This window comes from Cebus imitator, unplaced genomic scaffold (genome assembly GCF_001604975.1).
Source record: "Cebus imitator isolate Cc_AM_T3 unplaced genomic scaffold, Cebus_imitator-1.0 Scaffold124, whole genome shotgun sequence".
Taxonomy (NCBI): domain Eukaryota; kingdom Metazoa; phylum Chordata; class Mammalia; order Primates; family Cebidae; genus Cebus; species Cebus imitator.
Window position 1 is genome coordinate 6,296,630 of NW_016107439.1, and position 26,332 is coordinate 6,322,961.

The window sequence follows — 26,332 nt, forward strand, 5'->3', positions numbered from 1 at the left end:
AAAAAAAAAAAAAAAAGAAATAAATGATTCAATGAATTCAGGAAAACAATAGTCTGAATGAGAAATTCAAGTAAGAGGTATATAAAAGAACCAGACTGAATTCTTGGAGCTAAATAATTCAATCAATGAATTAAAAAAATATGTTTGAGGTTTCACAGCAGAGGAGATCAAAAAGAAAGAAGTTTTGAACTGTGGTATCAGTCTTTCGACATTCTCAAAGGAAAATTAAAAGTGAAACCCCATCTTTAGTAAAAATACAAAAATTAGCTGGACATGGTTGTGTGTGCCTGCAGTGCCAGCTACTAGGGAGGCTGAGGCAGCAGAATCACTTGAACCCAGGAGGTGGAGGTTACAGTGAGCTGAGATCATGCCACTGCACTCCAGCTTGGCAACAGAGTGAGAATCTTTAAAAAAAAAAAAAAACAAAGATGACTACATGACTGATGGCACACTGTTAAGTGAATAAATATTTGTATTATTGGAGTCCCAAAAGGATAAGAGAAAGACAAAGGAACAGAAAGCCTATTTAAAGTAGTTGCTGAATATTTCCCAAGTCTGGGGAGAGACATGGACATCCAGATCCATGAAGCTCAAGGGTTTCCAATATATTCAACGCAAAGAGATTCTTTCTGAGACATATTAAAGCCAAACTGTTGAAAGTCAAAGTTAAAGAGATAATTTTAAAAGAAATAAGAAAAAAATCAAGCCAGATATAAGACAATCTCTATTAGACTATAAGCACATTTCTCAGGATAAATCTTGCAGTCTAGGAGAGAATGGAATTACATTGTCAAAGTGCTGAAAGGGGGGAAAAAACCTATCAGCCAAGAGTAGTATACCCAGCAAAGCAAAGTAGTATACTTGGCATAAGTCAAGAGAATTTATTACAGTTGGAGCTGCCTTAACAAGAAATGCTTAAGGATGTTCTTCAAGTAGAAACCAAAGGATGATCAGTAGTATCATGAATACATATGAAAATGTAAAACTCACTACCAGAGACAAATACATAATCAAATCCTGAGTGTTCCAATACTTTAATGCCATTGTGAAAGTCATACATATCTCTAGTATGAAGGTTAAAAGTCAAAATCATCAAAAATAACTAAAGCTATAAGTGTTACAACATATACAATATAAAAAGTTGTAAATTGTGACATCAAAAATATAAATGGGATAAAAGTCTCGTGTTTTTATATGTAACAGGAACTATTAGCTTAAAATCGTAGACTATAGGATGTTTTGTCAGCCTCATGGTGACCAAAAGAACCTACAGTAGATACGCTAATGATAAAGATAAAAGAAACAAAAGTTAGCACTACAGAAAGTTACCAAATCATAAAGGTGAGTGACAAGAGAAATAAAGGAACAAAGAAACTACAAAAAAAAGCAGAGAACAAATAGCAAAAATGGCAGTAGCAAGTCCCTATCAGTAACAACCTTGAATGTAAATTGATTAAATTCAACCACTCTGTGTAATTTGATTGGATAATTTGACTAATTTACATTCAACACAGAGTGATTGAACGGATGAAAATCAATATCCAACCATATGCTGCCTGAAAGAGAACCCACTCAAGCTTTAAGGATACACAGAGACTGAAAGTGAAGAGATAGAAGAAGATATTAAATGCAAATTTTAATCAAAGAGACTAGCAGTAGCTATACTTACCTGATAAAATAGACTTCAAGTCAAAAACTAACATGAGACAAAAAAGATTGTTACTGAATGACATCAATCAGTTTATCAAGATGGCATAATCATTGTAAATATATATTTACACAATATTGGACTACTTAAATACATAAGCTATTAATGAACCCATGGAGAGGAATAGATAGCAATACAATAATAGAAGGATGCTTTGTACCTCAATTTCAACAAAGGATATATTAACCAGACAGAGAGTCCAGTAGATACTGGACTTAAAAAGTACTTTTGACCAAATGGACTTAGCAGACACATACAGAACATTCCATCTAGCAGCAACAGAAAATTACATATATTTTCAGAGTACACGAAACAATGTTAGGTGATAAAACATTTCTTAACAAATTTAAGAATATTTAAGTCTGATTGAGTATAATTTCTGACAGTTGTATGAAACTAGTAATCAATAACAGGAGAAATCATGAAAATTTTATAAATTTGTGGAAATTAAATAACATGCTCCTGAGCAACCAGTGGATCAAAGAAGAAATCAAAAGAAATCTTGAGACAAACAGCAATGGGAGCACAATATACCAAAACGTATGCAATATAGAAAAAGCAATTTTAGAGGAAAGTTTATAGAAATAAATGCCTACATTAAAAAAGAAGAAATATTCCATATATATGGTCTAATCATCAAGGAACTAGAAAAATAAAAAACTAGGAAAATGAAAGAAATAATAAATATCAGAATATAAATAAATCTATTAAGTCAGGCACAGTGGCTCACACCTGTAATCCCAGCCCTTTGTGAGGCTGAGGTGGGCAAATCGTGAGGTCAAGAGATCAAGACTATCATGGCCAACATTGTGTAACCCCAATTCTACTAAAAATACAAAAATTAGCTGGGTATGGTAGAGTGCGCCTGTAGTCCCAGCTACTCAGTAGGCTGAGGCAAGAGAATGGCTTGAACCCAAGAGGTGGAGGTTGCAGTGAGCAGAGATTGTGCCATTCTACTCCAGCCTGGGCAACAAGAGCAAAACTCCGTCTCTCTCTCTCTCTCTCTCTCTCTCTCTCTCTCTCACACACACACACACACACACACACACACACACAGAGACAGACACAAATAAATGGAAAGGTATCTTGTTCTCATGGATCAGAAAGTTAATATTGTTGAAATATTCATAGCACAGAAAATTATACACAAATTTAATACAATTCATATCAAAAACAATTAAAAAACCCATATGAAACCTTAAAAGATCCTGAATTGCCAAAACACTTCTGAGGAAGAAAAACAAAGTTGGAAGCATCATATTACCTGATTTAAAATTATATTACAAATCCATAGCAATCAAAACAGCATGGTACTGGCATGAAAACAGACACACGGACCAGTGGAACAGAATAGACACCCCAGAAATAAACCTAAATACGTACTATCAACTAATTTTAGACAAGGACATGAAGAGAACATAATGGGGTTAAGATAGTTCCTTCAAAAAATGGTGCTGTGAAAACAGATTTCCATATGTAAAAGAATGAAGTGAACCCTTACATCATACACAAAAAGTCAACTCAAAATGGGTAAAAGTGGCTTAAATATAAGACCAAAAACCATATAGCTCCTGAAAAAATATGTAGGGGTAATGCTCTTGGACAATTGACCTTGGCAGTGGCTGTCTTGGATGTCACCAAAAGCTCAGACCACAAAAACAAAAATAAAATAAATTAGACTACAGCAAACTAAAAAACTCCTATATAGCAAAGAAAGTAGTCAACAAAATAAAATGACAACCCATGAATTGGAAAAAGATACTTGCAAACTGATAAGGGGGTAATGTCCAAAATTTAGATACAACTGATATTCCTCAGTAACGGAATGCCTAATAACTCGATTCAATCATGGGCAGAAGACATGAATAGACACTTCTCTAAAGCCATGAATGGCCAACAGATATGAAAAGTGCTTAACATCACTAATCATTAGGAAAATGAAAATTCACACCACTTTGAGGTACCACCTCACACCTGTTAGGATGGCTATAATAAAAAAAATCAAAATATAACAAATATTGAGAAGGGTGTGGAGGAAAGCGAGCTTTTGTCCCCTGTGGGACTGTAGATTAGTATGGCCATTATTAAAAAAAAAAAACAGTATGAGGTTGCTAATAAAATTCATAATAGAACTACAGTATCATCCACTAATTCCTCTTCTGGTCATATATACAAAGGGAATAAAATCACCACTTGAAAAAGACATCTGCATTCCCACGTTCACTGCAGCATTGTTTACAGCAGCCAAGATGTGGAAATAACCTAGAGTGTTCATAGACGGCCGAATGGATAAATAAATTGCAGCATGTAAATACAATGGGATATTATTTAGCCTTAAAAACGAAGATCTTGTCCTTTGTTATAACATGGAGCAGCCTGGAGACATTATGTCAAGTGAATTAAGCCAGACATAGAAAGACAAGTATTGCATTATCTCACTTACATGTGAACTCTAAAATAAATTCGCAGAGATTAAAAAAAAAAAAACAAAGTAGTGGTTATCAGGGGTGGAATAGGGAGAACTGGGAGATAAAGTCAGTGGTAGATATGTATGATGAATAAGTCTAGAGATCTAAGGTACAAAGCATAATGACTATAGGCAGGAAAATTGTATTGTGTGCAGGATTCATATTAAATGTGTAGATTTTAGCTATTCTTGCCTCAAAAACCAAATAACAGTGAGTAACTATATGAGATGGTGGATATGTTAGTTTGCTTCACTGTAGTAACCTTTTCACCTCATAAAAAATCATATTACATACCTTGAATATACACAACGAAATCTATTTAAAATACAAATAAAAAAAAAAACCTCATGAATACAAGCCTTCTCATGAAGACATGGAAAGGTCTTTTTTTTTTTTAACTTTGTTATTTTTTCATCATGTGGAAGGTCCGTCATTAGCATTGTTTTTCCTTTTCCACTTTGATGCTTTAAGTTATGCCTATTGTCGTTTTACTTTGTTGATTATATAATGTGAAACATTAAAATAGGATGCAAATATATAGACACCTGTTACCATCAACATGAATAAAAGGAAGAAGATTGCAAGGACATGTTTAGGGCCAGTACATTAAAAGGCAATGTGAATCCATGTAGCATACAATTACAGCAAAGAGATAAGATGCATATGTAATAACAAGAAGACTGAATTTTAAATATGCATTTCTTATGAGGCAATTACAAGGGCACAGATAATGCCCCTGAGATTGTGTATGTTTGTATTAATTAAGCATACATTCTGTGCCAAGATGTAGGAAGATAAAGGAAGAAGGAAAAAACCTTGATCCCAGGTGATCAAATTTTAAGAATATTCAAGATAGTTTCTAGTAAAGGGTTTGTTATCTTCCCTGTCTCTTTAAATACATAGAGGTTGTATAGAGATGTCTAAGGATATTCCTTTTATTTTTTATACATATTATATAAATAAAAAATATATATATATAAAATAAAAAGGACATCAAGAATCACATTGATCTATGAAAATCCATAATATATATTATATATATAATACAATATATAATATAGATAATATATAATATATATATATTATATAACACATATTAGATAATATATAATATATAATACAAGTATTATTATATAATGGATTTTCATAGATCAATGTGATTCTTGATGTTTTAATTTTATATATATTATATATTTTACTTATATAATATACATATAAAAGGAATGTGCAAGATCTGCACAAATATATATATAACTACATATATTATATATTTTATATATAATATATAATATATATTATATATATTATGGATTATATAACAAAAACAAATATATATATTTTATATATTTTATATATATTTTATATATATATATATATATATATATATATTTGTTTGTTTGTTTGTTTTTTTGAGATGGAGCTTTTTGCTCTTGTTGTCCAGGCTGGAGTGCAGTGGTGTGATCTTGGCTTACTGCAAGCTCTGCCTCCCAGGTTCAAGGAATTCTCTTGCCTCAGCCTCTGGAGTAGTAGGGATTACAGGCTCCCACCACCATGCCCGGCTAATTTTTGTAGTTTTAGTAGAAACAGCTTTCACCATATTGGTTAGACTGATCTTGAACTCCTGATCTCATGATCTGCCTGCCTTGGCCTCCCAAAGTTCTGGCATTACAGGCATGAGCCACCATGCCCGGCCTATTTTATATATTTTTAAATCAACATCAAATAGAAGCAGGAGAGAGTAACAGTATATCAAGAATCACATTGATCTATAAAAATCCATAAAGTGGATCAAAATAAAGGGAGCATGATGTGAAGATGAATCAAAACCAAACAGGGCAAAAAGGAGAGGGAAACAAAAGTTGCATCATTAAATTTAGATAAAACATTAGATTTAGATTTTTTAAAAAAATCTGAGTTCTACCCATACTTGCAATTTGTTATCCTTGCATTTCAGTAGTTGTGCCTTTAGCATTACCATCTGTAAAAACGGAATAAGAATTATTGGTGTATTTACCTTGCAGGATTGTAACCCAGACAAAATAAGATAATGGACGTAAGAGCACCCTGTCACCTATAACATAGTCTCACACACATACACAAGTAGTTTTTGTGGTATATTATTTACTTAACATGTAGCATATTGATTCTTCTTGGATGGAAGTTGGTATTTTCCTAAAAGACCTCAAAAGTAGCACAAAGGCAAGATTGAGTAGATAAGATAGTTCTAGAAAGCTTCATTTTGATTTTTAAAATATGAGGATGGGGAAGGGTAAACTGTATTAAATACTTGTCTTTCTTTGTGGACACCTTTATCTCATGGAATGTAAAAAAAAATAAAATAAAAATAAAAAGAAAGTAAACCAGGCTTAATTTAAGCTAATGAACAACAACAATTGTGATATGAAAGCACTAGAAACATGAAAAAAAAAGAAAGTCCACATGATCTGAGAAAGAAGACGTGCTATGTTTATAAATATATGCTAAACATTTTTGGAGGGAAATTTAGAGAAAGTGTAAGGGTATGATTATATAGTTTGAGACTCTTAAAGGAACATTGCCTTAAGAGATTCTCATAGTCTTTAAATAGTTCTATTATAGACACATGCACATGTATGCTCATTGTGGCACTGTTTACAATGGCAAAGACCTGGAACCAACCCAAATGTCCATCAGTGATAGCCTGGGTAAAGAAAATGTGGCACATATACACCATGGAATAGTATGCAACCATAAAAAAGGATGAGTTCATATCTCTTGTAGGGATATGGATGAATCTGGAAACCATCATTCTCAGCAAACTGACACAAGAACAGAAAACCAAACACTACATGTTCTAACTCACAGGCGGGTGTTGAACAATGAGAACACATGGGCACAGGGAGGGGAACATCACACACTGGTGTCTGTTGAGGGGTCGGGGCCTAGGGGAGGGACAGTGGGGGGGGTGGGGAGATTGGGGAGGAGTAACAGGGGAAGAAATACTTGATGTAGGTGACAGGGGAATGGAGGCAGCAAACCACCATGGTATGTGTGTACATATACAACAATCCTGCAAGATCTGCACATGTACCCCAGAACTTAAAAGTACAATTAAAAAAATTTGACTAATGAAATGAAATATTTGATGAAGTGGGAAGCATGCCAACTAGATCATAGTAACTGGACAGGAAGCACTAACTGAACTCAAAATTTCGAATATACAACAAATAATTTTTCTAGTACAATTATATCCCATGTATTTTATCTGGCAACCGTGCTTCTATAGGGCAACATGACTTTTTTTCCAGTGCTTTTCTGGCTCACACTCTACGGTTTTTTGGAAGTATAAGGAATAAATTACGAAGAAATTACCCACAAAGCCATAAACTACTGAGATCTGATTTCAGGGACTTTGCCAAAGTTTGTTAAATGCTGTAACCCATAGAATTACGAAACTGAAAAGAATCTTTATATAATTCCTGGGCAATTCCCTGATTTTAAGAAGAAAGTAGAAGACTTAACTTTCTGAGACAGAGCGTAATGAAATATAAAAATATTTTCCACAGATACTGGTTCCTAAGGAAGTTTATGGAATCTACTTTCTTATACTCATTCAGGATCACCTAAAGGTAATTCTTACGTGTATGCGGTATTGGAACGTAGGATTTCTTCAGGTACCTATTAGCTCAGGGAGCCTATTTTTAAGCATTACCAGAGTCTCCCTCCAGTACAGTCTTTTCACAGTTTTATAGCACTATGTTTTCACCTCATCAAGCCCTAGTTCCAGTAACTTCATTACAGATAGTTGTGGGGATAATTTAAGCAAGTTCCACATTCCTCTAATTTCCTTTGCACAGTTTCTCTTTCAAAATAACCCATGCATGAGACACTTTGCAAATGTGACAGGTTAGTTTTTAAGCCTCTGTTGTAGTTAGAAACTCTTGTGACTAACCTTTGGAGAACTGACTCAAACTAGGTACTCCTCAAGTAGATTGCAGTACTGTCATTGATTCTTTGTTGCTTGAAAAACTTACATGAAATGAGAGTATTGTTTCTAGAAAGCAATTATTTGACTTAGAGTCATGCGCCCAAAAAGCAGCACATTTTTAAAACCAACTGGAAAATTATCTATGATCAAGATATCACCAACATTAGCATATCTATAAAATCATCATTCATTGGACATTTCATGAAGGAAGTCATAGAAACTAGTTAAATAAGCAATTTCTTGCCATATTGAGAGACCCTCCAGGATGTTTACCATGATTCCCTTATTTAGTTCTGTATATTTCCTCTAAACATTTAGCCTTTCCTATGAAACATTCAGGCAAAACCACAATATAGCTTCTGCAATCTTTTGGGTTCCTACCTACCCAAAAGGGCCAAGTCTTAGGTATGAAGCAAAGTCTCTTTTTTGCTTCTTACCTAAGCACTGGTCCTTTAGAGTGACACTCCTGTTTGACTTGTTTTGATCACCTGAATGGAAATCACCTCAAACTGAAATCTCATTGCAGAGGTGCCTTCTAAGTTCGTTGTCATTTACCAAGAGAAGTGTTATCTCTACTCTATTGACATATAGTCTACTCTACGCTATTGTTTCTAGACCTCACTTTCCTGAGAGTGAGTTTGTCTATTCTAAGATCTGAAGATCTATGCAAGTAAGGGATACATTCTTTTTTACCCCCACTATTACCATTTTAATTCAATATTTTTTGGAGATTTAGAGATTCAAAGATACATAATAATGTAAGAAAATGAAATGATTAGGGAAAATATTTGAAAGAAGTGATAAGGTATTGGAATTTTTTTTTTTTTTTACTAATATTTCTATCTCTTCATTTTTTTCCCCTTCCAATTTTTATTTTAGGTTCAGGGGGTACATGCATGCAAGTTTGTTCCATGGGTAAATTGTATGTTGCTGGGATACAGTTTTAAATGATTTTGTCACCCAGGTAGTGGGCAAAACACCCTATAGGTACTTTTCCGATCCTTATCCTACTCTCACTGTCTCCCCTCAAGTAGGTCCCAGTGTCTGTTCCCTTCTTTGTGTCTATGATTGTTCTCACTTACGAGTGGGAACATGTGATATTTATTTTTCTGTTCCTATGTTAGTTTGCTTAGGATAATGGCCTCCAACTACATCTGTGTTGCTGCAAAGGACATGTTACTGTTTTTTTTTTCTTAGCTGCACTGTATTTGTGTATATTTATCACATTTTCTTGATATACTCCATTGTTGATGGGTATCTATGTTCATTCCATGTCTTTGCTATTGTAAATATGGCTGTGATAAACATACATGTACATATGTCTTTATGGCAGAGCAATTTATATTCCTTTAAATATATACCCAGGAATAGGATTACTGGGTTAAATGGTAGTTCTAAGTTCTTTGAGAAATGTTGAAAATGCTTTTCACACTGGCTGAACTAATTTATGTTCCTACCAGGAATATATAAATATTATTTTTTTCTCCCTAAGTTTGCCAGAGTCTGTTACTTTGTGACTTTTCATAGTAGCCATTCTGACTAGTGTCAGATGGTATCTCACTGGGGTTTTGATTTTCTTTGATGATCAGTGATGTTGAGAATTTTTCATATTCCTGTTGGCTGCACGTGTGTCGTCTTTTGAGAAGTTTCGCTGCATGTCTTTTGCCCATTTTTTAAATGGGTTGTTTGGTGCTTGTTGAGTTGTATAAGTCCCTTATAGATTCTGGTCTTAGACGTTTGTCGAATGCATAGTTTGCAAATGTTTTTGCCCATTCTGTAGGTTGTCTGTTTACAATGTTGATAGTTTCTTTTGCTGTGCAGAAACTCTTTAAGTTCCACTTTTCCATTTTAATTTTTGTTGCAACTGCTTTTTAAGTATTAATCATGAAATCTTTGCCAGGTCCTATGTTCAGAATGATATTTCTCAGATTTACTTCAAGGGATTTTATTGTTTTAGGTTTTACTTTTAAGCTGTTAATTTATCTTGAATTGATTTTTTTGTATGGTGCAAGCAAAGAGTCCAAATTCAATCTTCTGCATATGGCTAGCCAGTAATCCCAGCACCATTTATCTAACAGGGTGCCCTTTCCCCATTTCTTTTTATTGTTGACTTTATTGAAGATCAGATGGTGTGTTCTTTTTTTTGTGATTCTCTAATCTTTCCCATTGGTCTGTATGTCTGTGTTTGTGCCAGTATCATTCTGTTTTGGTGACTGTAGCATTGCAGCATAGTTTAAAGTTTGGTAGTGTGATGCCTCCTGCTTTGTTCTTTTTGCTTAGGATTGCTTTGACTATTCTGACTCATTTTTGGTGCCATATGAATTTTAGAATACTTTTTTTCTAATTCTGCGAACACTGTCATTGGTAGTTTGATATGAATAGCATTGAATCTGTAGATTGCTTTGAGCAGTATGGCGATTTTACTTCTATCCATGAGCATGTAAACACCATTTGCTTGTGTTAGTTCTGATTTTTTCTGCAGTGTTTTATAATTCTCATTGTAGAGATTTTTCACCTTCCTGATTAGCTATATTCCTAAAACCTGAAGGGACCAATAATGAGTTCTGAAATTTTACCAGTAATAAAAAAATTATCAGCCCAAGAAAGTCCTGAACCTGACAGATTCACAGCCAAATTCTACCAGATATATAAAGTAGAGCTGCTACAAAGCCTTCTGAAGTTATTCCAAAAATTTAGGATGAGAGACTTCTCCCTAACTTATTTTATGAAGAATTATTTTGTTACCAAAGTCTGGCCAAAGAAAAAATGGAAAAAGAAAATTTCAAGCCAGTTTTCTTTTTTTTTTTCCCTTCTTTTCTTTTCTTTTCTTTTCTTTTTTTCTTTTCTTTTCTTCTTTCTTTCATTTTCTTTTTTTGAGAGGGAGTCTTGCTCTGTGGCCCAGACTGGAGTGTAGTGACACAATCTCGGCTCACTGCAACCTCTGACTCCTGGGTTCAAGCAATACTCCTGTTTCAGCCTCGTGAGTAGCTGGGATCACAGACATGCGCCACCACACCCTGCTAGTTTTTGTAATTTTATTAGAGATGGGGTTTCATCATGTTGGTCAGGATGGTCTCAAACTCCTGACCTTGTGATCCGTCCGCCTTGACCTGCCAAAGTGCTGGGATTACAGGCGTGAGGCACTGCTCCTGGCCCAGGCCAGTTTTTATGATGAACATAAACATAAAGATCATCAATAAAATACTAACAAATTGAATCCAGCAGCACCTTCAAAAGCTAATCCGTCACAATCAAGTAGGCTTTATTCCTGTGATGTCAGGTTAGTTCAAATGCATACATGAATAAATGTGGCTCATCACATAAACAACTAAAAAACAAAAACCATCTAATTATCTCAATAGATGCAGGAGAGGCTTTTGATAAAGTACAACATTCCTTTATGTTAAAAACTCTCAATGAGCTAGTCATTGAAGGAATATACCTTGAAATAGTAAGAGCCATCTATGACAAACTCACAGCCAGCATCATAGAGGCAAAAGCTGGAAGCATTCCTGTTGAAAACTGGAATAAGACAAGGATGCCCACTCTCACCACTTGAATTCAACATAGTTTTGGAAGTCATATCCAGAGAAATAAGGGAAGAGAAAGAGATAAAAGGCATCCAAATAGGAAGAGAGGAAGTCAAACTACCTTTCTTCACAGATGATGTGATTTTACAATTAGAAAACCCCATCATTTCTGCCCAAAGCCTCCTAGATCTGATAAACAACTTTAGCAAAGTTTCAGGATAAAAAAACCAATGTTCAAAAATCAGAAGTATTTCTATACACCAATAACGTCCAAGCTGACAGCCAAATGAAGAACACAATCTCATTCATGTTAGCCACACACAAGGAAGAAAATATTCATAATACAGCTAACCAGAGCTTCTGAAGGCAAAGTTTGTCACTCCCTTGATCTTTCTGGCCAAGTCCCCAATACTACTGTGTTAGTAAATGGGAGCCAGTGATATCAAGAGTAGAAGGTACTTAACTGGAGGCCTCTTAGTGCTCAAAGGGCTTGTAAGTGCAAGTTATCTGATAAGGTATTTCCTCAGTCAAATGAGTTACTTTATGTAACTTGTGCCTTCAGAGCTAACTTAGGACCCATCATGTATATATCACTTCTGTTTGATGATGGAGTGTTGCTATACATGCCAACTTTATGGCTTGGCATGCCAGACAACACCCAGTTTATGAAGGCCAACTCAGGTCGCATGGGAACTTGTTGACCCATGGTTAAACATTCAGACTCTGTAAAGCCCAGTAGCAGGCCAATAGCTATTTCTCAAAAGGAGAGTAGTTAATCTGCAGATGATGGCAGGGTCTTGTTCCAAAATACGAAAGTCCTGCACTGTGATTCACCCACATGGGTTTGCCAAAGACTCCAAACAGCATTTCTACCTGCCAGTGACAATTAAAGTACCTCTTAAAAGCTTTTTGGGTCACTAGGTAAATGAGATGGAGCAATATCTCCAAATAAAGAAAATATTACCTCCCAAATCCAGAGAGGCCCACCAGCCATCATGCCTCATTATTGTTTCTAGGAAAGCCAGGTGCAATGACTTTTCCTTTACCTTAGAAGAGATATCTCAACATGCCCCACACCACTAGACTCCTAGAAATTTCACTGAGATAGAAGGCCTGCGGATTTTCTTTGTATTTATTTCTCAACATCTGATACGCAAATCTTTTACTAATGATAGAGTAGTTGCTATTTCTTGCTCACTAGTTCCAATTAACATAATGTCATCAATATAATAGACAAGTGTGAACGCTTGTGAAAGGGATAGGTGATCAGGATCCCTTTGAATTAAGTTAAGACTAGGGGCTGGCAAGTTTATATAATCCTATGGTAGAACAGTGAAAGTTATATAGCTGCCTTGGCAGCTGAAAACAGACCACTGCTGTTGTCTTTACTTATGGATATTGAGAAAAATGCATTTATCAGATCAATTGCTTCATACCAGATACCAGAGGATGTTATTTGCTCAAGCAATGCAAACCTCATCGGCACTGCAGCTGCAATTACAGTCACCACCTTATTAAGCTTATGATAGTTCACAGTCATTCTTCAAGATTCATCTTTTTTCTTTACAGGCCATATAGCCAAGTTGAATGGGGATGTGGTGGGAATCATTACCCATGTATCCTTGAAGTCCTTGAAGGTGGCACTAATCTCTACAGTCCTTCTAGGAATGTGGTTTTGCTTTTGGTTTATTATTTTCCTTGGCAGAAGGAATTCTAGTGGCTTCCACTTGGGTTCTCCCACCATAATAGCACTCACTGTGCAAGTCAGGGAACCAATACAGGAATTCTGTCAGCTGCTGAGTATGTCTATTCCGTTTCTGTATTCCAGAACTTGAGAAATAACTACAGGATGGGTTAGGTACTTGCTGAACCCACAGTGGGACAGACCTAGGGTAAAACTTCATTGATCACATGGCCTCCGTAAGTCCTTCCTTTCATTGGTAGAACGCAGTGATGTTTGCGTTTCCTGGTATTTGTGTCAGTTCAGAGCCAGGGTCAAGGAGTCCCCAAAAGGTCTTATTTCTACCTTATCCAGAGGGTGCAGTTATTCTGGTTAAAGGCCCCTTTGGGGAAGACTGGGAGAAAGATGAACAAAATAGTTTTTGGTAGTGTATCAGAGTCCTTCCTTGAGAGAATCCTGGCTCTCCTTCATTCAAGGCCTCCTGAGTGCTTAAATCTGGGAATTCACTGAGAGGCCCTGGCTTTCTGTTTTTAAGCTCTAGATTAAAGTTTTGTACACTTGACCTAAAACTTTTCTGCTTATGCAGATCAAGTAAGAATTTAGTAGGCTTCCTACTATTTTCTATTCTGTGTTTATTTCTTCTAGGAGCACTGTGGTCATTTAGCCAACACCATAAATCTGTGTGAGTCAGATTATTATATTGCTTCTTTGACACTGCTCTCCATCATGGTAATCATGCACACCTTGTCATTGGCAGCTGAGTGCTACCACTTGGCCCCGGCCACCCTAGGATCTAATTATTTCCTTTGTATTTAGGTTTCCCAGTTCATTTTCTGTAGTTCCCACTAAAAGGTCTAGCCAAGAGAGAAGAGCAATTACAGAGCTCTTCAAGGATTCTGGGGCTCCCATCAAAAATTTATTTCTCCTAGTGTTGGTGAAAGTCATGTCTCTTGGGCCCTCCCAGTATGAGTGAGTAGGTCTTCAGATGTACTCTAACAGATCTGTCTCTCTAAGCCTTTAAATTGCTTCCTATATATTAAAGCAAAGGAGTTCCAGAATATCTCATTTGCTCACTGTGGACCATCTTTTGATCCATGTTTTAGTCAATCAACCAAACAATTAGAACGCTTCCTAACTCCCTGAACTGCAACATTTAATGCAGAATTTCTGCTTAGTGAGTCAATGTCAGTATATTCATCATATTCCAACTGTTTCTTTCACAATTATTCCACAGCCTTAACATTCATTTAAACACATTTTCCCATTTTTTTTCTGTGTATAAATTAGAAAACTCAAGTAGTTCTCTTAGAGTGTAACATGCTTTATGTGTTATACTTTGTACCTCACCTTTAGAGGCCTGCTGACACTTAAGCCTAGTCATAGATCTCTAAACAAACAGGGGCTGGCTACCGAAAAGAATTGGTATTGTCTTTCATGGCAACTGATTCAGGCGAGGGCATTACAGTTTCCTTAGGAGCTAGAAAGGCCAATACCACTGTGAATGTCGATGCCACAGCCACCAAAGGGTGAGGAGACCAATTTCACTAGAAAAGATAACTAATCAGAATTTAGGGATTCAATGTAACTAGCTTCATCAGGGTCTTTCCACACATCCCAATCCCAATTTATAGGATCCCATTCTTTTCCAATCAATACCCTCACTCCAGCAACACCTGGTCAATGAAGCTGGGAGTACAACTGGCACTGTAATCAGCCAGTCACAGGATGAGATTCTGTGTTTGATCTCCAGCAATCTCAGCCATGTGGCTATAGGAGCCATGGGTCTCCTTCAATGTACGCATGGATGCCTACAGGTCATTTATATGGTATTTGAACTGCACATCTGAATCCCTGAGTTCATCCTTTTCTTCCTCCACTTTGGCAACATTAGGAGCAACCAGCCAAACTTATTACATTTATTAGTTTTCCCAAAGTCATCCATTTCCTTGTGACAGAGCAGGAGCATCACCATCTTTGACAAGCCTCTCATTCTAAAGTTCACTTTAATTAAAAATTGCCTAAATTCAAAGGTCATCAGCCTATGGCTAAAGTCAGTATGACCATAAACCACAAATAGCATCTCCAACCAGAAACATTACAAACTCCTTTCTGACCAGAGACATTCTAGTCCCCAGATAACCCCCCTCCAGCCAGGAAGATGTCAGTCTTGAGATAAAACCCCTCTGGCTGGAAAAATGCCTACCCCTTGATAAATTCCCCTCCTCCCAGAGACTTTCCAATCCTGCTATAAAACTTCTCCCACAAACGGGAACATTCCAAGCTTCTGATAAGTCCCCTCATCCTAAAACAAATATATACTCTTAGTCTATAAGTGAGAACACACCTGACCACAGTCAGTGAGGAGTGCCTTTCAGGTTTTGACTAAAGAAAACCTGTTTTTGACTGCCAAGCTGTGTTTTGTGTTTCTTTCATTTTTCTTTAACTCTTACACCTTGCTTATGGTTAGAACTATTGGTTGATTTGTGGTTGATTAGGAATATCCAATGCAGATGCTTTGTATATCCCTATTGCCAGATTTGTTACTAAATAAATAGATTTATTTGTTGCTTTAGTTTTCTTTCTCTTTATTACTGAAAGTAGAGTCATTAGCATCTTGAATCTAATCAAATTAAAGAGACAATTCCAGAAACCCCAGAATCAATTTAGAAAACTTGTTCTTAAAGTTCTATTTCTCTGCAATAACTCTTGATATCAAAATCTGTCCTAGAATTCTCCAGAGAATCAAAAGAATTCGGACTGATGTGTTATAAGGAATTGTTTCACATGATTATGGAGGCTGAGAGGTCCCACAATCTGCTGTCTGCAAGCTGGAGGCCCAGGAAAGCTTATGGCATAAATTCCAGGCTGATTCTGAATGTCTGATAAATAGGAGCACCGATATAAGTCCCAGTCCAAAGGTGGGAGAAGACTAGTGTCTCAGCCTAAGCGTCAAGAAGAGAGAGAGAATTCAAACTTACTTTACCTTTTTGTTCTGTTTGAGGCCTCAGTGGGTGGGTTGTTTGATGATTACCCACACTGGGGAGGACAATCTGCTTTACTCAATCCACCAATTCTAATGGTAATCCCTTCCAGAAATACCCTCATAGACAAACCCAGAAGTGAAATTTAGCCAGATATCTGGCCATCCCATTGCCCAGTCACATTGATACATGAAATCATCAATGTGATAATTATCAATTATCAATTGATAATTATTGGCTGTGAGAATGCCTTACAAGAATTCCAGATTCAATATATATAGAAGTAATTTCAATAACATCTAGACAGTATAGAATTGCTTGACTAAGCATCAGAAGGTGAAGATCTTAGGCAATCCAATAGGTTTTGCAATCATAAATGATCCCTGATCTGTCAAGGGCACAGTAGTGATTCTTAACACAGATGTTGACACCTATTCCTGGGGGTTAATCAGGGATGTTTTATAGGATCTTTGTGATAACTGAAATATTTAGAAGATTTAAATTCCTCTTTGGCTCTACACTGATTTGACCTATGTTATCTCATTTTCCTGGTATAAACCCCAGAATCAAAGATAAATTAAAAAGGAAGCCATCTTTTCTTGTAGTGCATAGTACAGATTTGGGTGAATACCAGTAAGCATCATTGGGTGCAAACTGGAAGTCACAGGCAAGAGAATCAGCTGATACAGAGATCTCTGTTTTTTCAGTGCCCTATGGAAAGGAATGCTTGGATTTGAGTGCTGCTGTATGCTGCATGGGGATGGGTTCTGGGAGAGGGACTTCAACACCTGCTGTTATTTTTACACTGGGCTACTGTTTAGAGCACAGACTTTGTTGCATGAAACGAAGTGGACAATTTGGATTTAGGTGCCAACTGCTTAGTTGAGTGTTAGAAAACCAGCTGCCCAACATTTTGAAGTTTGGAGGCTGCTGGTCACTTTTGAGTTGGAAGAATGGCAGCAATTAGTTCCAACTAATTAACTATAAATAGCTTAAGAAGAAGCTTTCAACGTTATTAACTAGTCTGTCCAGTGTGAAGTTAAAGAGACAAGTAAAAATAACAAGGTGAGTTAAGATCCACCTGTAAGCTTAAAACCAATCACTTTTGTTCAAAATAATATTTGTTTACATTAGAATTATAAAATGTCATGTTTACTTCCTGATGTTATTTCTACTTAAAAATCTGGGTTACAGGTACATAATGTTAGGAGTTCAGACATTAGCTATGGCTAAAACAAACTTCTCTCACTGAAATGAACTGAAGTTCACAGTGGAATTTCACTTTCACTGGAATTTCACTCTCAGAAAAGTGCGAATAAACCTAGGGTTTGTTTCTTAAGCAGCAAGTGTCAGATATAATCAAAAGTAGGGGGTTAACAGTTACAAAGTGAGGATCGGGCATGTGACTAGGATTCATCCAATAGTGTTTACCTCATCAGACCCCAGTGAGATTGTTAATATATTGCCTTCTTTGGCCAGATTTGCTACATGGAATAGTAAGAGGTTGAGCTTAGAAGTCCAACAGGATACAGGGACCCAGAACAGATACAGGTTAAAAATAATTAGAATTAATTAGAAGATGAAACACTAAAAGTAAAAAACACAGTTTGGGATGACTCTAATTGTCTTTGTCTTACGTGAAAGACTTCTAAACTGGGATAGTGGCACTGACGATGGAAATTGAGCAACAATAAGATAAGCCCAGCAATATCCAGCAATAATAAGTAATTAATTACCTGTGTAAATACATTTGAGTTTTGAAAATGAAGTGACCAAACCTATTGCAAAAAACATGTTATTCAAAATGAGGCACTGCATGAATCAGTGAATAAAAGATTCAGGAGTCCGACTCTTCAGGAGCTATTTGTCTGCTCCTTTCTTCTCAAATAAAATAAAATAAAATAAATTTAGCATGCAAACTGTTTATCATCTACGGAGCCTTGCCTAGGCTTGATTTTAATATTTGTGGAGTAAGTTAACAGAATCACAAGGAATACACCAAAGACAGATAAATTGCTCATTCTGTTCCTGCTTTAGATTTTTCTGTTTCTTCATTCTAAACAGACGTCATTGTGTAAAGATGTGCTTAGATGGCAGATATAAAAATTATAGACTAGTACCTTTTCACATAAAGTATATTTGACTTCAAGATGTATCAATGTCTAAAACCAAGGTTTTGCTTTTTTTTTTTTTAAAACAAACCTACACAATTTTTTGATTGAAAATGTAAAATAACCTCTCTTTTCTTCAGTTACTAAGTGGCAGTTCCAGAGAGTCTCACTTTTATTATGTTTTTAAAATCCTGAGAAGTGTCGCCTACACTGGAAATATTTGCTAAACCTGAACTTTCAGGATGCTACTAGGATACACTTTAATTGAATCTATAAAAGTAATTCCCCAAAGAGTGTACCTTTGACTAGTTTACAGAAACCAATTAGGGATTTACAGAGGAAAATAAATAAATAAAATTGAAAAAATGACTGGTCTTCCTTGGCTCAGCCTATTGTTTAAAATTGGAAAGACTTGGGAATTAAGTTTTGGTGGTTCATATGGATGGCATTTCACTTTGTTTTTACTTGGGAGTGTTGAAATATGTATCTCTATTTCATTTTATGTGGTTCACTCCAGTGATCCAGGACACTGTTAATGTGATGTCCACTAGAAATTCTTGGATTTCCATGGTAAACATGAGTAGTGGTAGATCAAAAAGATATTTTTATTAAATAAACAGTGTTATTTCTAGACAACATTAAAATTTTTTTTTTGATATTATTTTTGTGATGGTTCTTTTTGATCAGAACTAAGGTAACAAGTTGGGGAAGCATAATATTGGTCTTCTGTGTTCTACGATTACATAGCCTTTTTTTAATTCTTTGTTTTGAACTTTCCTATGCTGAATCTTACCCGATAAGAATTCAGGTAGACAATTAAATAGTCAAAGGAGAAGCAACTGGAGAAACACAAAATAGCCTTGCTAATCTATATACTTGCTAATCAACTTCCTAATTTTTGAATGTTGATTGGATTCACAGACTGTGAAATGGAGTTCTGTAAAGTTTTCTTAACTAAACCTCAACTTAGTTTTGGACTTTTGTAAAAAACTTGCCCATGTTCGTGAAGTTCAGAAACAAAATACTAAGTTTAAATACACCAGGGTTGACTTAGGTCCCAAAGCAGAAAATGGAACAAGCAGATATTTTAGGAAACAGGCTGAGTCAGCATGGTTCTTGTTAGAAATGGTTATCTGCACACCTAAATCTCTCTACCATCCTGAGGATAAATAATTTTGTTCTATGGATCATCTCATTTGCTGACTTAGATCAATATAGATTCCTGGTTTCCATCAAAATATAGATGAAATCATGTTTTCCAAGCATTTCTCTGTTTTTTTTTTCTCCTACAGTGTTTCATTAACCTGAAACAATTGTAGTTTACTGAGTTTTGCTTTTATAATTATCCTCATTTTGTGACTTCTAAAAATAAGTTATGTATATATACATATATAAATTGATTTCTTTATATAGAGATATACATCTGTAAATATGTCTGTGAATAAAAATATTTTATCAATCATGGTGATGCCAAGGGTTCTAAGCATTACCAACTGGTTCAGAGCATGTTGCATAGGAATGCTGTTTACATTTATAACTTCTTATTTTAAATTCCTGACTCCTTACAAATAGTGATTTTACTTGAAATAGACTTTTTAACTGAAAAATGACCCCTACCTGTTAAAAAAATCATGTTTAACAAGATAAGCCTTTTCAAGAATGCATCATTGTCATCAAAACTCACAAGAAAAGTTTTCCTTGCATAATCTTAGTTATGTATGATTTTTTATTGTCTATCAAAGAAATAACATTGTTTCTTTAGTTCAGATTTAAGGTGATATGCAATATCTAGTTTTTTTTTATTCTATTTATCTTTGATTTAAATATAATAGGACTCAATATAAATGACCAATGATCCCGAATATGGCATACCATGGAATATGGGGCTTCTTTCTTGTCTCATACTTTTATTCACATGCTATTCTGTGACTTTTTCCTTTACTTTTTTCCCATGGGTTTTGCTTATGCCATTTTCTCAATCTGGAAATAAGACTGTGTACCCAGCTAAGTTTGCTGATAACCTTGGTCCCTAAAGTCCTAAACTACATGCAAGAAAGCTATAGGGAGAAGAGTTGGTGATCAGAGGCCATACACATTAAGACTGCAAGCTATCAAAGATAAATTGAGTAAGTTAGAATACATGCTTCATATGGTGGGATGACATGGGTGGTCAGCAACTAGTAAGTAAAAGCCTCTAAAACTCATATTGACTAAAACCCCAGAAAAGGAAAAAGGCAGAGCAAACAGAGCAAGTAGAGCGAAGGCAAGCTGTGATTCATTACAGAATTCATCTCTAGCCTCCCTAGGCAGCTCAATAAGGTCTTGCTGAGCAGCTGCATAGGTCGTTGTGTATCAAGGCTCTGCTAGACACTTAGTGTATCAAGGCTCTGCTAGCCCTTACATCTCGATTGTTATCTCCTCAATAGAGTCTTTTTAGTATCCCCAAAGCTACAGTTAATATATCCCTCAATACTTTATCAGTCCCCATTTTATTATTTCTTTCTAATGTTATTCTGTCAACATTGAGCACCCACAGTGTGCCAGCCATTCTGGCAAAAGTAATAAATACAGTAATAAATGAGACAGATAAAGTATCTGTCCTTATGAAACTTATAATTATAGTTGTATGATTTTAAGTCTATCAAATGATATTTATGGAATATAATATGAATAATTGAATATGAATAATTCAATAATTGTTCAACAATAAAACTGAAAATATGACATATAAATAATATAATATTCTTTAAATACACTCAATTAGGCTTTTTAAACTACCATTCGAAAAGGATGCTAGGAAATTCCTTATCAGTCATTCTTGGTCTTCCATTTCCTCTTAAGATCACACAAGGAGAATTTGCAATGCTCATCAGATGGAAGAAAGCTACTGACTGTTCCCTCTGTCATGGTTGTTAGCATCATCATGTTTTCCAAGTTCACAGCATACCTTGAAGTCCAGGAACTCTCTTTTATGCCACATGTAGAGTGTGGTTCTTTGCTCAGATTCAAACTTCTTAGATGTACTATCCTCCTATCATACCCACTTAGGTCTGGCAACCTCTTTAGGGACCAACTATGGTATTGAAGAAATCCACAGGCATCTTTTTCTCCAGCCAGCATCCCTACCTTGCTGCTTTCCTCCCTAAGATGTCTGACATAATCTCCTCATGATTTTAGGCTTTTTATAAAAGGTAGGCTTCTTTAGGCTACTTTCACTTTCTACCAGGCTATAAACCCTGAGGGGAAGAATTACAAAGCTATATTATCTCAGTAAAATGAGAAAAGAGAAAATATATCTGAACCTCTCAAAAATGTATTTGCCAGTCTAAAATGGAAGATAGATATTACACAAGTGACTATTATACATGAGAAAAATATTTGTAATGCATCCAGAGAATTTATTCCTAAAAGCAAAATGAGTAGGCATGCCAATGTTTAGCTACATTTGTGCCCATCACAGCATTACTTATTAAAGCCCAAAACAACAACAACAACAACAAAACAAAACAAACCAGGAATCAACACTAGTGTTCAACAATGGAAGAGTGGTCAGATAAAGTATGTTACACCTGTACAAGTCTGTACTACATAGATACGTGAGTATTAACAGAATTTTGATACTAACATGAGAAGATGTTCATAATATATTTTAGGTGCAAAAGTGAATTATAAAGAGCATGAATGGCAAGATACTTTCCGACATTTTACCAGTGGTTATGACTAAATAGCATGGTTGGTGGGAATTCAGGAGTTTTCAGCTTTACTCTTTTTGTTCACTTGCATATTTTCTTTTTTTTTTTCCAAAGAATGTGTATTTTCTTTTAACCATGAAAATAAAAGCAAAAAGAACTATTTTGAATTTCAAAGAAAGAACAAATAGGATCAATCTATTGCATTTAACTGTGTCAGTCACTTTGAATAAACATTTTCATGCATTATTTATATTCTTCTCACCAATTCTGAGAAATAGGTATAGAAAGATTGAAATTTTTTCTGTTTATTTCCTCTTTTTCCCCCCATAGGAGAGAGTATTAGATTGGCGGATGGAGGAGCCATGTTTCCTACTAGGCAGAGTTGCTGTATGGTAACATCAGAAGCTCCCCTTCTGCTCTATTCATGTGGTTAGGTGAAGATCTCCCACTCCTGTCCACTCAGGCTTTCTTTTATCCTTGTTCTTTCCTTAGTATCCTAACATGCTTATTTTTGCTTTTATTTTGAGAAGAATATGACAATGAAGTGAGCATTAAAAGGCTTTACACATGGGAATGATATGAAGAAAACTGATTTTTTAAAAGACGTATGTTGAGTGGTTTCAACAAAAACCTCAAATTGCTGTATCAGAGTTTGTGGAATTCCTTGACGTCCATTTTTCAACATGGATGTGAAAGAAGAGAGTTTTTTTTTTTCTTTTAATGAAAGCAGTATAGTATTAGTTTTAAATTTTTGGTAGTTGATTCTACATCATTGACAGTATACCTTGCCTCAGCAGGTTCTCATCTTCTCACTTAATATTTATGTGAGTGGAGTTCTACTGATTTGTCAAAATATGAGACAATAGCTGCACAAGCAATGAGACAAAAAGTGTTAAAGTCTGTGCCTTATCTGAGAATTTTTAATGCTGTTTAAATACATTTTTAAAAACTCGTTTGAATAATGAAATAAATTCTAAAACTTTGTTTGCATATTTTTATATATTTTTCCTTGTAATTTCATGCCAGATTTTGCATGTGCCTTAAACATATTATGATTTAATTATTTAAACACTTTTAGCTAAAAGAAATTTTGAAAAGAAAAATAATTTGTTGTGAAATGAAATATGATAACAGCCTATCAGGATCAAGGAGCTAATATGTGATGATATTTAGTATTTTACAGATACAGTACTGTATAAGCAGCATTTGTGGATGGCATTAAATATAAAGATAAGCAATCAACATGTACTCATAAGACAAGAATTTAATCATGAGAATTACAACATGTCCTTGCAGAAGTGATCCTTCTGTGGATCTTCGGGTTGAGAATTTTACTTCAGTTTCTTATCAGTAACATAGAAATAGATCATTTACTTGATTAAAGCTTCTTTTCTAAGTCTTTTTATCGTTAATATTTAAGGCTAAATTGGATATTAAATTAGTATAAGTTATTAAATTTGTATAGTATTTTATTTTACAAAATAGTAATGTTTTTGTAATGCACAACCTGATTTTTGTCTACCCGTTATCTGGTTTTCTGATACAAATACCCTACCTTCTTCTTTTTAATTTTGACCCTGTCATATTCCATGAGGTTCTGATGGGACTACTATTCACAAAAGTAACCGGATTATGCAGTAGAGTTGTGACATAACTGATGTCTGGCTGTGATTTGGAAGTACACATAATCTAAAACAAGTGAGCTGATGTTATGTACACAGACAATAGGAATAGAAGATAAATTCATGATATTGTCCCAATCATGTCATCTGCAAAAGACAGGACTCGACTTAGTAGAAGAGAAGGAAACCATAAAGAGAAGTAAAGCTGACAAATTCAGAGTCCTGATAATATCTGATTGTTTGATGTCTAATGAAGGTGACACCCTTAACTTTTCCAGTTATGTGAGTTAGTTAATTTCTGTCTTTTCTTCTTCTTTCTTTACTTCCTTGCTCCTTCCATCCTTGCCCTTCCCCCCTTTGCCCTGCCCTTTTGCCCTACCCTGCCATTCCCTTTTTGTTTAAGCTAACTTGACTTTTGTTCATATCATTTGCAAACAAAATGTTATTTGGCCTCACAAAATGGGCCTAGTTTTTGTGAGGCCCATGAATTTTCCTTAGGAACATCTGGCTTGAGAGAAAGCTTTAAGTAAACAGATAAATAGGGTGATCCATTCTGTAGATGTAGTCATTCCTCTTCCTTAGTAAAGCCAGGGTTTATTCAGTGGGCTTACTTTCAAATGGCACAATAGAGCAAGTATGGAAATGTAATACAACTGTTCAATAATATGGATTTTTCACTCACTACCAGTGACCTAATGACCTAGCTACTACTATTGTGACTGTCTTGTTTTCTGAAATCGCTAATAAGCAAAAGATCCCTGTTATGAAATGATAGCTCTAAGAGATCAGCCAACTACCTGATTACAGATCAGTTACACTGGCCTTTTTTCATTTTACAAAAGTGAGCAATCTGTAGTCTCTAAGGTACTTCTTTTGGATATGCTTTTGTTTTCCAGCCTGTAATGCTTCTGTCAAAGCCTTTACTCATGGGTTTACTGAATGTTCTAAACACTGTTGCAGTAGTCCACTCAAATCACTCTCTTCTTCTAATTCACTTCACAGTGGGAAAAAAGCAGTGCAAGGGACTAATACTTGTTTGTTGTTCTTTTCATGTACCCCATTTTTAGTGGAGTTTCATTTAGAATATGTGGTTATCATTTGACATTATCAGGTTGTCACTTAGAATGATTTTATTAGTAAATAAAGAACTGAGCCAAACATAGTATGTGTAGGAAATGATTAAAAAGGTTTGAAAACCAAACCTTGAGAAGGGAAGAAACCAGGGAGGCTTTGCTTATGTCTGAGGAAGGTGTATCACATGACTCACTCTAATTTTGGTTTCTGAATGTGTGTGTTCCTATGGTAACCATGACTGAAATTTACAGATGAGAGAATCTGGTTGGCTTAGTTTGGGTCATGTGCTCACATTTGTGATCAGAATGGGAAGGGATCTATTATCTGAATAGCAGTATATTGGTATGTTAAATAGTAAGCAGCCCAGGGCAGAACTGCAGTAGCTACTATTTTTGCTTTGTCAGTGTGTTGCCTGTGTGCCCTCTCTGTCCCCACTGCCCACCTTCTAATAGTCAGTCTATTAGCTATGTGTTGGTACATATGTTCAAAGCTGTTGGTAATCATATCTGCCTGCTCTTAGGGTTACTTTTCTAATGTCAAAATAACAGATATCCTGTATCTGTCATATTGAAATCCATTACCAGCTGCAGGCACCTTTGTAGAGATAATTATAATGAAACATATTTTTTTTTTATTTTTGATAAATGTTAATGGTTTCTAAAGTGCAATAAAGTAAGACATTGACTTGTCATGAAAATGGCATAGTGTTGTGAAGTAATGCAGTGTTGTAATATTTATTAATTTTATGGAGATGATGAGTATGGACCAAGACCAAATGTTGCTTATGGTATAATGTATAAACAAAGGTTTCACAGTTGTTCAAATCGATGAAAAATGGGAGTCAAAGTTAGTTTTTATGGAGCACAGAAGTAGGCATGCTGAAGACAAGTAAAAAAGCCATAGCAATTAGTGCTGTATTTATGTTTCAAGTAGATGTAATTATATATCCAATCATTTTAAGTCCTTAGGGCACCAAATGTCTGCCAGGCAGTGATCTTATACCTATATGATTCAATATGTATTTTTTGTTAAAGCACTTATTATGTTCTGAAATTTTTGGTTTTATATGCTATGTCCCCCAAGCAGGTTGTGAGGCAGGAACCTTGTCACTCATTTCTATATTTCATCATCTGTCTTCTAGTTAGAGATCTGATAGCAGTCTTTTAGAAGTTGAGCAAGAGCTTTTTTACCTTTAGTCATAGCTGAGTTTGATTACCGGATCTACCATATTCTAACCCTGTAACCATGGATTAGTCATTGAAGCTAATCAAGCTTATTAAATTCTCTCTTAAAAATACTTTTTAATACACCTTATTTTTATTATATGTTTAAGTTACAACATATTTCGATATGCATATACATAGTGAGATTATTACTATATTCACACAAATTAACATATCGATGGTCTCACATAGTTATCTAAAATCTACCCTTAACACATTTCTACTATACCATATAATGCTATTCACTGTAGTGAATTATTTATTAGAATAATGTA